Below are 15,486 nucleotides of genomic sequence, written 5' to 3'. Positions count from 1 at the left end.
AAATAACTCATAGAACAGTAAACAATTAAAATCTCCTTACTGGGGAAAGTGGAGTGACAACCATCAGCAGCTACAGAATCATAATTACCAAGATTCTTACCTGTATTGGTTTGAAGTGAAATGTAGGTGGAAGAAGAATACTGTACTGAAAACCAGGCATTTATCTTTCCTAAAACTTCAATTGAAACTTGGGGTTTAAGAATCCTCATACACTCATAGAAAGGCCAAATCATACTTTATGTTGGTGTAGTACTTCTGATAGTGAAGAATTGTGATGTAAATAATTTCCACAAAGGAGCGTGTTCATTTCCTTAATGAATTCTACTTTAGTTCAAAACATCGTGTTCTTGAAGCTGGCATTTCATTGATTCTAGACATCACTAAGACAAAAGATAATTTTTCAAAGCCCCTCTCTCAATTCACTCAAATCTTAGTGTAATAATTAAAACATTAGCAAGTAGTACTGGTTCAATTTTCACCACTTAACATAACAACTCTCTTGACTTCATTTTTCTATCTTTTGTTGGAAATAGCCTTGTTTTCTATCACAACTTTCTAGCATTTCTCTCTGAACTATAAAGATACTAACAATGTAAAATTCTTAATCACAAAACATATATTACTTAGGCCATGGTGTTTGAGATTGCAACCCTGGCAACATCAAGCAATAACACCAGTGTCTGTTATCTAGTTATTTGTCAGGATGGCCTCCTTTTCCCTTAGAAAATAATTTTGCTTTATTTATCCCCATGATTTAAACAACTCTTTTAATGCCACATAGTGATTTAGAATCTTGATTGTATGAATATTTTTACGTCTGACAACTCCAGCCATCTGCATAATGGTTCTAAGAAACATTTCAGTAAAGCATCATAATATGGCAAATTCAGAACTAAGGAAGTCTATTTGGATGTAAATTAGGATTTTGAGTCAACAGACAGACCTACTCCTGATTTTCTGATTTAGTACCTCAGTATCTGTTTTGGTTAAAACTATTCTTATTTGATAGATGTTCTTTTACTTTGTAATTGTCATTATAGAGTTAAATGTCTTTTATGTTAAAACAGAGAATTTCAAAGTATTAAAAGTCACAGATTTCTATGCCAGCTAGTATCTTCCTAAAGAGTTACTCTATTAAGTCTTAATTTCTCCTTGTCCTAAAATATGAGCAAAACTTATTTATGTATGCATAGTATAAAATAATTCCAATTTATATTAAAGCATTGATATTCACATCTTAATACACCCAACTTTCAAATTCTTACAAGGACATTTTAAGAAAAGCAGTTTAAAAGATTAACATACTCTCTTATTTCTGGATATGGCTCCTCCAGAAAGAAAAAAAGAAGGAAAAGAAACTATCATACAGGGAAATGTTATTAATGCTTATCCATAGGTTATATCCAGTTATAGAAAAATACCATCTTTTTAATTTTATCATCCTTTTAGAAAAAAATTCTATTTGTTCCAACTTAAAAATATATGTGCATTCCTTGCCCAGCTACAAATTTAAATTGCCAAAAAAGTCTTCTAGGAGTTTAGCAGTATATTTCTATGACATAGTTAGAATCTATTTTTGATATTTGACTATTTCATTGAGCTAGTATGATACAGTTTTAATTCTAAAACATGTCTGTGTAGATTATCTAGATGAATGAATGAGAAGTGAGTTTATGTTAATTATTTTGATAAATACCGCCAGCTGATTATGGAGACTATATCATTTCAGATAAATTTCACTGAAATAATCCATATGCCACATGGGTAGGAATAACCACACTACTTTTACCAACTTTGGGAAGTACAATAAATTTGGCCCAGTTTATGCGATAAAAATGACATTGCATTTCTAGTTTTTAAAACCTCAGGCAATCAAAGTAGAAAGTTTGCTCTTAGCTAAATCAAGAGAAAGATTGATGGAGGGAAACTGTGATTACGGCAGAACCATCTGTGGCAATGTAATGATGATTTCAGGCTTGTGCCAAAAATGCACTAAGAAAGACATTAAGAGGTAAGAGGAAGATAATATCAACAGAATTTAACTGAAAAAAAATCTGTGTATATAGATACAAAAAAATATTCTATAATAGTGTTAGTAAGCATCTAGATCCTAGCTCTTAAAATCGCTGTAAATTTTTTATCCTTCACCGAGCACATGCTTATTGAATTTTAGACATAGGGAAAAGGAGGTAGAAAGAGAGGGACAGAAACATCTATTGGTTGCCTTTCCTACATGCTCCTACTGGGCGCTGAACCCGCAACCTAGGCCTGTCCCCTGACATGGAACTGAACCTGCTACCATTTGGTTTACAAGAAGATGCTACAACCAACTGAGCTACACTAGCCAGGGCAAATTCAGCATAATTTTTGTGTTTAATCCCCACATTTTACTTCTTGTTATTTTCTGTTTTGGGCAGGAAGTCAAACAAACAAACAAAATCTATACCCCTAAGATTACTATATGACTTTCATGGGAGGAGATTCTGGATAACTTATTTTGCCCTCTTTTAATGTTTAATGCATTTTTTTTTTTTTACTTTCAAAAAGATTCTGGTTTGGATGATAAATAATATGGTCACTCTAAAAATGAAAGAATCTTTATTTTTTAATTTATTTTTTCAAATACATTTGTCTCTGCCTACCCCCCACCACTTTCCCTTGCCCCTTCCCTCCTTTCCTCCCTTAGCTCTTCCCCTTTGGTTTTGTCCATAAGACTTTGCTATATTCACTTTGACTTTCCCCTTCACATCTTTTACCTTGCCCCCTTCCCTCCTTCCCTCTTGTCTCTGTTTTTTTTTTTTTTTTTTTTTTTCCTTTCAGTGTTGCTGGTCTTAATTTCCTTGCATCTTTGTATTGTTGGTTAGGTTCCACTTATACGTGAGATCATATGGTATTTGTCTTTTGCCCCCTGGCTTATTTCGCTTAGTATAATGCTCTCCAGTTCCATCCATGGTGTCATGAAGTTTAGTAGTTCTTTTCTCCTTTCTGCTGCGTACTATTCCAATGTGTATATGTACTATCATTTTTTGATCCAATCACCTACTGATGGGCATTTATGTTGCTTCCAACACTTGGCTATTGTAAATTGTGCTGCTATGAACATGGGGGTGCATAGGTTCTTTTGTATTGGTGAGTTAAAATCCTTAGGGTATAGTCCAGGAGGGGATTCACTGGACCAAAAGGCATTTCCATTTTCAGCTTTTTGAGGAAATTCCACACTGCTTTCCACAATGGCTGCACAAGCCTGCATTCCCACCAACAGTGGACTAGGGTTCCCTTTGCTCCACAGCCTCGCCAGCACCTGTTGTTTGTTGATCTGTTTATGATGGCCATTCTGACCGGTGTGAGGTGGTAACTCATGGTGGTTTTGATCTGCATTTCTCTGATGGCTAGTGATGCTGAGCATCCTTTCAAATGTCTCTGGGCTCTATATATCTCCTCCTTGGAAAAGCGTCTGCCCAGGTCCTTTGCCCATTTTTTGATTGGATCATTTGTCATCTTGGAGTGGAGTTGAGAGAGTTGTTTATCTATCTTGGAGATCAAACCTCTGTCTCATGTATCATTAGCAAATATATTTTCCCATACGGTTGGCTCCCTTTCCATTTTGCTTATGTTTTCTTTGGCCGTGCAGAAGCTTCTAATTTTGGTGAGGTCCCTCTTGTTTATTCCTTCCTTTATGTCCCTTGCTTTAGGAGACATATTGGTGAAAAAACTGCTGCATGGGATATCTGAGAGTTTCCTGCCAATGTACTCCTCTACGAATTTTATGGTGTTGCAACTTACATTTAAGTCTTTTCTCCATCTTGAGTTTATTTTTGTGTATGGTGTCAGCTGATGATCCAATTTCAATTTTTTGCATGTAGCCATCCAGCTCTCCCAACATCATTTCTTGAAGAGGCTATTATTGCTCCATTTTATGCTTATCCCCCCTTTGTCAAATATGTGATGCCCATAGAGACCTCGGAGTATTTCTGGGTTTTTTATTGTGTTCCACTGGTCTACGGATCTGTACTTGTGCCAGTATCAGGTTGTTTTGAGTATAGTGGCTTTGTAGTAGAGTTTGATGTCCGTTATTGTGATCCCGCCTACTTTGTGTTTCTTTCTCAAAATTGCTGCATCTATTCGGGGTCGTTTATGGTTCCACATAAATTTTTGAAATGTCTGTTCTATTTCTGTGAAATAGGTCATTGGTATCTTAATAGGGATTGCGTTGAATCTATAAATTGCTTTGGGTAGTATGGACATTTTGAGGATATTAATTCTTCCAATCCATGAGCACGGTATATGCTTCCATTTATTTGTGTCTTCCTTAATTTCTTTTTTCAATGTTGTATAGTTTTCTGCATACAGATCTTTTATGTCTTTGGTTAAATATATGCCTAGGTACTTTATATTTTTTCTTGCTATATCGAATGGTATTTTTTTTTCTGATTTCTTCTTCTTCTATTGCATTGCTGGTGTACAAAAACGCCTCTGATTTCTGAATGTTGACTTTGTATCCTGCTGTGTTGCCAAATTCACTTATTAGGTTGAGGAGTTTTTGATTGAGTCTACAGGGTTCTCTGTGTACACCATCATGACATCTCCAAACAATGATAGCTTTAATTCCTCCTTTCCTATTCGGATGCCTTTTATCTCTTTCTCTTGTCTGACCACTGTGGCTAGGACTTCCAATACGATGTTGAAAAGAAGCGGTGAAAGCGGACATCCTTGTCCTGTTCCCGATCATAGTGGGAAAGCTTTCAGTGTTTTCCCGTTGAGTATCATGTTGGCTGTAGGCTTTTCATATATTGCCTTTATTACATTGAGGAATGCCCCAATTATTCCCATTTTGCTGAGTGTTTTGATCATAAATGGGTGCCTTATCAAATGCTTTTTCTACGTCAATCGAGATGATCGTGTGGTTTTTGTCTTTTCTTTAATTGATGTGATGTACAACATTTATTGACTTGCATATATTGAACCATCCATACATGCCTGGGATGAATCCCACTTGATCGTGGTGGATAATCTTTTGAATGTATGGTTGGATGCAGTTTGCTAATATTTTGTTGAGGATTTTAGCATCTAAGTTCATTAGCGAAATTGGCTTGTAGTTTTCTTTCTTTGTAAGGTCTTTATCTGGTTTTGGGATCAGGGTTCATTATAGTTTCTGATGATCATTTGTATTTCTGTGGTATCAGTTGTTATTTCTCCTCTTTCATTTCTGATATTATTAATTTGGGTCCTCTCCCTTTTATTCTTGATGAGTCTGCTTAAAGGCTTGTCAATTTTATTTATCTTTTCAAAGAACCAGCTTCTGGATTGGTTTATCCTTTGAATTGTTCTTTTCATCTCTATGTTATTCAGTTCTGTTCTAATGTTGACTATTTCCTTCATTCTACTTGCTCTGGGATTTATTTGTTGTTGTTTCTCCAGTTCTTGAAGTTGTAGTGTTAGGTCTTTTAGTTGAAGTATTTCTATCTTTTTTTAGGTAAGCCTGTATTGGTATGAAATTCCCTCTCAGGACTGCCTTTGCTGTGTCCCATAGGTTTTGGACTGATATCTGTTCATTTTCTTTTGTTTCCAGAATTTTTTTTATTTCTTCTCTTATCTCGTTAGTGTCCCATTCATTGTTTAATAGTCTAGTTTTCAGTCTCCATGAGTTTGCGAGTTTTTGAAGTTTCTCTTTGAGGTTGATTTCCAGTTTAAGCCCTTGTGGTCCGAGAAAAAGTTTGGTATTATTTCAATTTTCCTGAATTTGCTGAGGTTTGCTTTTTGTCCTATCATGTGCTCTATCTTTGAAAAACTACCATGAGCATTTGAAAAGAATGTGTATTTTTCTTCTTTGGGATGTAAGGTTCTATATGTTTCAGTTAAGCCTCTTTGATTCAATGCCACAATATGTTTATTAAAGTTTTGTTTGGAAGATCTATCCATTTTCGACAGTGGGGTGTTGCAATTCCCTGCTATCAGTGTGTTGCTGTCTATATCTTTTTTGAAGTCATCCAACAATTTCCTTATAAACTTGGGGGCTCCTATATTGGGAGCATATAAGTTTACAATGTTGATGTCTTCTTGATAGATTCTTCCTTTAAGTATTATAAAGTGCCCTTCTGGGTCCCTTTTGATGGCCTTTGTTTTGAAATCTACCTTGTCTGGTACAAGCATGTCAACCCCGGCCTTTTTCTCTTGTCCATTTGCCTGGAATATTTTTTCTCATTCCTTTACTTTCCATCTGTGTAGGTCTTTTGCTCTGAGGTGGGTCTCTTTTAGGCAGCATGTGTGTGGGCCATGTTTTCTTATCCATTCAGCTACCCTGTGTCTTTTGTTTGGGGCATTTAGTCCATTCACGTTGAGAGATATTACTGATAGAAACTTACTCATCTTTTCTCTTTGTATCTATGTTCCTCTCTCTCTCATTCTTTTCCTTCATCGTCTTAAACCCGTCCCCTTAGCATATCTTGGAGTGGTGCTTTGGTAGAAATGTGTTCTTTAAGCATTCTCTTGACTGGGAAACTCTGTATTTCCCCTCCTATTTTAATCGAGAGTCTTACTGGGTAGAGTAGCCTTGGTTGTAGGGCCTTGCTTTACATGTCTTGCCATATTTGTTGCCATTTCCATCTGGCTTGTAGTGTTTCTGTTGAGAAGTCAGCTCCTAGCTATATCTGAGCCCCCTTGTAAATTACTTTCTCTTTCTCCCTTGCTGCCTTGAGGATTCTCTCTTTGTCTTTGATAGTTGCCATTTTAATGATGATTCGTCTTGGAGAGGACCTCTTTGAGTCCCTCTTGAGTGAGGTCCTCAGTGCCTTCTGGATCCATGAGAGCCTTTCTCTCCTCAAATTAGGGAAATTTTCCATCATTACTTTTTAGAGGAGTTTCTCTATCCCTTGCTCTTCATTTTCTCCTTCTGGTATCCCTATTATATGGATATTATTGCGTTTCTGATTGTCCTGCATTTACCTAAATGCCTCTTTATTCTTTTTGAGCATTTTATCCATTTCTTGTTCTTTCTGTGAGCTTTTTTCTACCTTATCCACCATCTTACTGAAATGATCCTCGGTTTCATCTAGCCTGCTTTGGATTCCTTCTGCTGCGTTCTTCATTTCAGAAATGGTATTCTTCATATCCTCTTGTGTCTTCTTGATAGTTTTTATGTCATTTTCCAATTTGATATAGTTTGTTTTAACATCCTGATAATTTCTCTGCAGTTTCTCATAGTTATCTTTGAGCTGGCTGAGCTCATTTAACTGCCTTAGAACCATTGTTTGGAATTCCATATCTGATAGTTCCCTTGCCTCTATTTAATTTAGCTCTCTCTGTGGGGAGTCCCCTTTTCCACTCATTTGGGAGGAACTTCTTTTTCTTCCCATTTTTGTGAGAGTCTGTTAAGTAATTTACTTATTTATTTATTTATTTATTTTTGCTTCTGCTTCAATTTGGCCATCTAGATTTCCTGGGGAGAAATATCTTTCATAAATGAAGAAGAACTAAGACATTCTCAGATAAAGAAAAATTAAATGATTTTGTTAATAATAAACCTGTCTTTAGTAATACTAATGAGCCCTGGCTGGTGTGGCTCAGTGTATTGCACTCCAGCTTGTGAACCAAGGGGTCACTGGTTGGATTCCCAGGCAGGTCCCATGCCAGAGTTGTGAGTCAGGTCCCCAGCAGGAGGAGCATGAGAGTTTACCACATATTGATGTTTCTCTCCCTCTTTCCTTCCTTTCTCCTCTCTAAAAATAAATAAAATATTTTTAAATGCCAATTAAATTATAAAACATTAGAAATCATCTTAAAGCAACATGGAGAAATAAAGACTATTCATAGTATAGGAAATATATAGCTAAATATAAAACCAGTATTTCTATACTTCTGGTGTGGGACTCCCTTTATTTATTTATTTATTTATTTATTTATTTATTTATTTATTGTCCAAATATGTTTGTCTCCACCTTCTCAACGCCACTTTCCTCTGACCCCCTCTCCCAACTCCTTCCCTCAGTGCCCATCAATAAATGAGTGGATCAAAAATCTATGGTACATTTATACAATGGAATACTACATAGCAGAAAGAAAGAAAGAGCTACTATCGTTCATGACAGCATGGATGGAACTAGAGAGCATTATGCTAACTTAAATAAGCCAGGGGTTAAAAGATAGATGCCATATGATCTCACCTATAAGTGGAACCTAATCAAAAAAAAAAAAACAACAACAATGTGCAAAATAGAAACAGAGACAGAAATAAAGAAGAAACTGACAGTGACCAGAGGGGGGCGTGGGTAACAGGGAAAGAAGAAACCTGGAATAAACAATTGAACAATAGCAAGAAAGGAGCCTTGTAACCTCAGAGACAGAAGAATCGGCTTTAGCACAATCTAACTAGTAAGGAGTGTGGTACAGACTTGAGAAGGCAGGCGGGATGCACACAGGCAGCAGCACCTGAAGGATATTGAAATAGTTGGATCCACCTGAGAAGAGACAAGTCTAAACCAAATTCGGGAATGTCTATCCCACAGCACCAGAACCCTAAAGGTACACAGAAAACAGCCAGCTGCGAAAAGCGGCACAGTTGCTCTCTCCCAGAGACAGGTGGCTGGAGACTAAAAGAACTATTTATAGACCTAATGCATACATTTTTATTTGCAGCCATTTACCCTGGTCTCCGGAAACGGCAGAGAAAGAGTGAGCTGGAGATGTCTGAGGGGAGACTGGGGAAGGAGTCTTTGGGGAGAGAACTGAGAGAGTAGCCACTGGGACCTTGGTGCTGACTCATCCCCCATGTGGCAGCAGCCATCTTGCTCAGGGACAGAACACTCCCCCTGAGTTGCACCAGTGAAAAAGGACACAAAAACCCCACCCCCAGGTGGGATTCCACCCTGCCCTGTGCTGTCTAACCTGCCTGCCCAGTGTCGAGTGGCAGCCACGAACAGTAGATCACTGGCTAAAGAGGGCATAGAGAAGACTGACAACTCTTGAGGAGAATCTGAAGATGGAGGCATTGGGGAGAGAATGCAGAGAGTAGCCACTGGCATCCCAGTGTGGATTCTTCCCCATATGGCAGTAGCGTGGGTGGACTCAACCACGCACCCAGGAGGGATCCCTCTTGCCCTGAGCTGTCTAAGGTGGCCTGCTGCGTGCAGAGTGACTAGATTAACAACTGAGGGACACAGCGACAAACAGTAGGTTACTGGAAGTCTCAAAAAGACTGTTTAAGGTCAGATTGGGTCAACATCTGACATCATAATAAGCAGATGCAGAAAGTAAAAACAGGGGTCTCCAACCATAGAAGTTCACACCACAAAGTTAGGAAATCAAGACAGATCTATTTAAGAATCAGAAGCAAAGAGAAGAGTCTCACAAATAAGAAGACAAGGAAAACGCCCCACTTGAAGGGAAAGGAAGAATCCCCACAAAGACAACTGAATTAAATTGAGGCAAGTAAACTACCAGATATTGAGTTACAAACAATGGTCCCAAAGAAGCTCGAAGAGCTCAGTGAGCTCAAAGAGTATTACCAAAAACTAGAGAGAATCTATGAGGAACTTACTGCAAACTACATCAGCATGAAAAAGGACATAGAACCTATCAATGAGACAAGAGGAAATGAAGAATACAGTGTCTTTATTGAAGAACACAATGTAAGGAATCAAAAACAGGGTAGATGAAGCTGAGGACCAAATCAGCAAGCTGGAGGATAAGGTAAAATAAAAGTTCCCAGAAAGAGCAAGAAATGGAAAAAAGATTCAGAAAGACTGAGGAGGTGCTTAGAGAAATGAAGAAAAACCAAAAACATAATAATATCCACATAATAGGAAAACTAGAAGGAGAAGAGGAGCTAGCGAGAGAGAACCTGTTTAAAAAAGTAATGATGGAAGTGTTTCTTAATTGAAGAAGAGAAAAAGTCACACATGTCCAGGAGACACAGAAGGTCCCATTCAAGAGGAACCAAATGAGGCCCACTCCAAGCACATCATCATGAAAATGGAAAATATCAAAGAGAAACAGTGAATCCTAAAACAAGCATGGGAGAATCAGGTGGTAGCATATAAGGGAGCCCTGATACGTCTAGCAGCTGACTTCTCAGCAGAAACCCTGCAAGCCAGAAGTGACTGGAAAGAAATATTCCAAGTCATGAAAAGCAAAGATTTGCAACCAGACTGCTCTACCCAGCAAGGCTCTTAATTAAAATGGAAGGTGAAAATAAGGAGATACCATAACAACAACAACAAAAAAAAAAAGGCTAAAAGAATACATCTCCACAAAACTGGCACTACAAGATATGCTAAACGGAATGCTTTAGGAAGATGAAGAAGGAGAGTGACAAAGAGAGGACCACAGTAAACAGCAAACAAATGAATAAGTACTTATCAATAATAACTTTAAATGTAAATGTATTTAATGTCCCAATCAAAAGACACAGGATAGCTGAGTGGATAAGAAAACAGGCCCCACACATAGGCTGCCTACAAAGGACCTACACAGATTGAAAGTAAAGGGATGGAAAAAATATTCCAGGGAAATGGACAGATAAAAAAAAGGGGGGATAACAAAAATTACATCAGACAAAATAGATTTTTAAAAAAGACCATAAAAAGAGATCCAGAAATACACTTTATAATACTCAAAAGAAGAATCTATGAAGAAGACATAAACATTTTAAACATATATGCACCCAACATAGGAGCACCAAAATATGTAAGGAAAATTTTGGAGGGCTTCAAGAAAGATATAGACAGTAACACATAGATAGTATGAGATTTTATCACACCATTGGCAAAAATGGATAGATCTTCTATACAAAGCACAAAAAAAAAATACTAGAACTGAATGATGCATTAGATCAAATGGATTTAATTTATACATATAGAGAACCTTTCATCCCATAGAAGCAAAATACACATTCTTTTAAAATTCACACAGAACATTTTCAAACAAAGACCACATGATAGGACACCAAAAAAAGCCACAAAAAATTCAGGAAAACTGAAATACTAACAAGCATTTTTCTCAGACCACAGAAGCTTGAAACTGGAAACTAACCTCAAGGAAAAACCTCAAAAATATTCAAACTTATGGAGACTGAATAACATATTATTCAACAATGAATGGGTCAATAATGAAATGAGAGAAGAAATCAAAAAGTTTCTGGAAATAAATGAAAATGAACAGACAACAGTCCAAAATCTACAGGACACAGCAAAAGCAGTCCTGAGAGGGAAGTTCATAGCAACACAGGCCTACCTAAAAAATATATAAACATTTTAAATAAATGACCTAACCTATATAACTTCAAGGACTGTATTAACAACAACAAACACATCCCAGATCAAGTAGAAGGCAGGGAATAATCAATATCAGAGCAGAATTCAATGACATAGAAACTAAAAGAAAAATTCAAAGGATCAACCAATCCAGAGCTGGTTCTTAGAAAAGATAAATAAAATCAACAAGCTTTTAAGCAGACTCATCAAAATAAAATGGAAGAGGACCCAAATAAATAATATCAGAAATGAAAGAGGAGAGATTATAAATGATACCACAGAAATACAAAGGATTGTAAATTATATTAGCAATTATATGCCAAGAACTTTGAAAACCTCAGTGAAATGGATAAATTTCTAGAAAAGTATAACTTTTCTACACTGAAGAAAGAAGCAGGGAAGCCTGAACAGGTGGTGAAATTGAATCAGTAATCAAAAATCTCCAGGCACACAAAGCCCTGGACCGGACGGATTCACAGGAGAATTTTACATAAAATTTAAGGAAGAGTTGGGCCTTGTTATTCCCAGACAATTCCAAAAAATCCAAGAAAAAGGAAGACTCCCAATTTTTTTTTGTGATGCCAGCAGCATCCTAATCCCACAACCAGATAATGACACGTTCAATAAAGAAAATACAGGCCAATATCACTGATGAACATAGACACTAAAATACTCAACACAATATTGGCAAACCACATCCAGAAATAAATTAAAAGGATCATCCACCATGACCAAGTGGGATTCATCCCAGGGATTCAAGGATGGTTCAATATTTGCAAATCAATAAATTTAATACATCTCATAAACAAAAAGAAAGACAAAAACCACATGGTCATATCAATACATGTGGAAACGCATTTGATAAGCTACAGTACCCATTTATGATAAAAACACTCAGCAAAATGTGAAGAAAGAAGGCATACCTCAACATCATAAAGGCCATATATGAAAAGCTACACCCAACACCATACTCAATGGGTAAAAACTAAAAGCTTTCCCTTTAAATTCATGAACAAGACAAGGATGTCTGCTTTCGCCACCTCTATTTAACATAGTATTGAAAGTCCTAGACACAACTGTCAGACAAGAAAAATAAATAAAGTGTATCCCAATTGAAAGGAGGAAGTAAAATTTTCATTGTTTGCAGAAGACATGATATGTACATAGAAAACCCTATAGTCTCTACCAGGAAACTACTCGATGTAATAAGTGAATTTGTTAAAACAGCAAGATACAATGTGGATATTCAGAAATCTAAGGAATTTTGCACACCAAGAATGATATATCAAAAGCAGAAATCAGGAAAAAAAATCCCATTTCCTATAGCAACCAAGAAAAATAAAGTACCTAGGAATAAATTTAACCAAGGAAGTGAAAGACCTGTATGCAGAAAACTATACAACAGTGAAGAAAAAATTATGGAAGACACAAATAAATGGAAGCATATACTGTGTTCATAGACTGGAAGTATTAACATCATCAAAATGTCCATACTCCACAAAGCGATATATATATATATATATATATATATATATATATATATATATATTTTTTTTTTTCAATGTAATCTCTATTAAAATATCAATGACATATTTCGCAGATCAAGAACAAACATTTCAAAAATTTATATGGAACCATAAATGACCCCAAAATAGCCACAGCAATTTTGAGAAAGAAAAACATAGCAGGAGTGATCACAATACCGGTCATAAAATTGTATTACAAGTACACTGTAATCAAAACAGTATGGTCCTTGCACAAGAACAGACACATAAATCAGTGGAACAGGAAAAAAAGACCAGAAATAGATTTGGAGAGAGTCAGGATGGCAGAGGAGTGAGTGGAATTCACACTGACCTCCTCCTAGGACCAACTTGGAATTACAACTAAATTGTGGAGAAATCACCTGGAATAAACAACTTAACAATAGTGGGATAGGAGCCTTATAACCTTGGAAACAGGAGAATCAACTTTAGCACAATCTAACTGGTAAGGAGTGAGGTAGAGACCTGAGAAGTCGGGCAGGGAACCCACGGGTGGCAGAACCAGAAGGATATTGAAACAGCCAGTCGGATGCCCCTGAGAAAAGCGGGGTCTAAACCAAAAGTAGAGATTTCTAGTCCACAGCACTAGAGCCCAAAAAGTACACAAAAAACAGCAAGCTGTGAAAAGTGAGACGGTTGCTCTCTGCCAAAGACAGGTGGCTGGAGAGTAAACAAACTGTTTAAAGGTCCAATGCATAAATTTTTATTTGCAGCCACTTACCCTGGTCCACGGCAAAGGCAGGGGCAGAGTGGGCTAGAGGTGCCTGAGGAGAGACTGGGGAAGGAGGTACTGGGGAGAGAACTGAGAGAGTAGCGGGTGGGATCTCAGTGCTGACTCATCCCCCATGCAGCAGCAGCCACCTTGCTCAGGCAAAGACCACACCACCTGAGTGGCTCCTCCATCAAAGGACCAAATAGGGTCACCCCCAGATTAGATTCCACCCTGCCCCTTGCTGTTTAAGCTGCCAGCTGTGTGCAGAGTGGCAGTCACAGACAATAAGTCCCTGGCAAAAGGGGGAACAGGGAGGTCCTGTGATACTTGAGGAGAGACTCGGGATGGAGGTTTTGGGGAAAGAACAAAGAGAGCAACCTGTGGGATCCCAGTTCAGATTCCTCTCCCATTTTCCCCAGCATGATAGGACCCAATAACCCAGCCCCTAGGAGGGATCCACCTTGCCCTGAGCTGTCTAAGGCGGCCTGCTGGGTGCAGAGAGAATAGATTAACAGCTGAAGGAGACAACCACAAACAGTAGATCACTGGAAGTCTCGAACAGACTGCCTAAGGTCAGACATGGTCAACATCTGACATCATCAAAGGCAGATCCAGAAAGTTAAAGCACTGGTCTCCAACCATAGAATTTCACAACACCAAGTCAGAAAATCAAGACAGATCAACTTAAGAAGCAGAAGGAAAAGAGAAGAGTCTCCCAAATACTGGGAAGACAAAGAAATTCTCCCCACTCAAAGGCAAAGGAGGGGCCCAGAAAGAGTATTAAATGAAATAAAGGCAAGTAAACTATCAGATATTGAGTTCCAAACAATGGTTCCATGGAAAATCAATGAGCTCAGTGAGCTTAGAGATAATTACAAAAAAAAATTAGAGGGAAACTATGAGGAACTTAATGCAAACTATATCAGCATGAAAAAGGACATAGAAACTCTCAATAAGAGATAAGATGAAATGAGGAATACAATGTCTTAATTGAAAACCACAGTAGAAGGAATCCAAAGCAGGCTAGATGAAGCTGAGGACCAAATAAACGAGCTGGAGGACAAGGTAGAAAAAAGCTCCCAGAAAGAGCAAGAAAATGAAAGAAGACTCAAAAAAAATGAAGAGGCATTGAGGGAAATGCAGGACAATCTGAAACATAATTATATCCATATAATAGGGATACCAGAAGGAGAAGAGGAGGAGGAAGGGATAGAGAACCTGTTTGTAAAAGTAATGATGGAAAACTCCCCTCATTGGAGTAGAGAAAAAGTCACACAAGTCCAGGAAGCACAGAGGGTCCCATTCAAGAGGAATCCAATGAGGCCCACCCCATGACACACCATCATTAAAATGTCAAATATCAAAAACAAACAGAGAATCTTAAAGGCAGCAAGGGAGAAACAGGTAGTAACATATAAGGGAGCCTCGATACTGTTCTAGCTGACTTCTCAACAGAAACACTTCAAGCCAGAAGAGACTGGAGATAAGTATTCCAAGTCATGAAAAGCAAACATCTGCAACAGATTGCTCTACCCAGCAAGGCTCTCAATGAAAATGGAAGGCAAAATAAGGAGTTTCCCAGACAACAGAAGGCTAACAGAATACACCTTCAGCAATCCAGCACTGCAAAATATGCTAAAGGGACTGCTTTAAAATGAAGAAAAAGTTTCTATGAATACCCATTTCCTTTCGAATTACCAATACTTGATATTAGAAATATTTTAATACTCAATGTGATTGTGACAATGATGTTATTTTAATTGTCCCTTTATTATTTGTTGAAACTAAACCTGTTAGTATATTTCTTTCCTATCTATTCTTTAAAAAAAAAAAAGCTTTAAATGAGTTTTTGGCATTCTTTATCCATTTATTTATTAAAGATTTGCAGAACTTTTTCTAAAAAAATTATTAACCATGTTTTAGATGTGTTACAAATACTTTTCTATTCTATTCTTGGTCCTTTAATTTTTTATATGTATATTGC

Source organism: Pteronotus mesoamericanus, unplaced genomic scaffold (assembly GCF_021234165.1).
Source record: "Pteronotus mesoamericanus isolate MK-2021 breed Mesoamerican mustached bat unplaced genomic scaffold, CSHL_Meso_final scaffold_12, whole genome shotgun sequence".
NCBI lineage: Eukaryota > Metazoa > Chordata > Mammalia > Chiroptera > Mormoopidae > Pteronotus > Pteronotus mesoamericanus.
Note: the sequence above shows the minus strand (reverse complement) of the source record.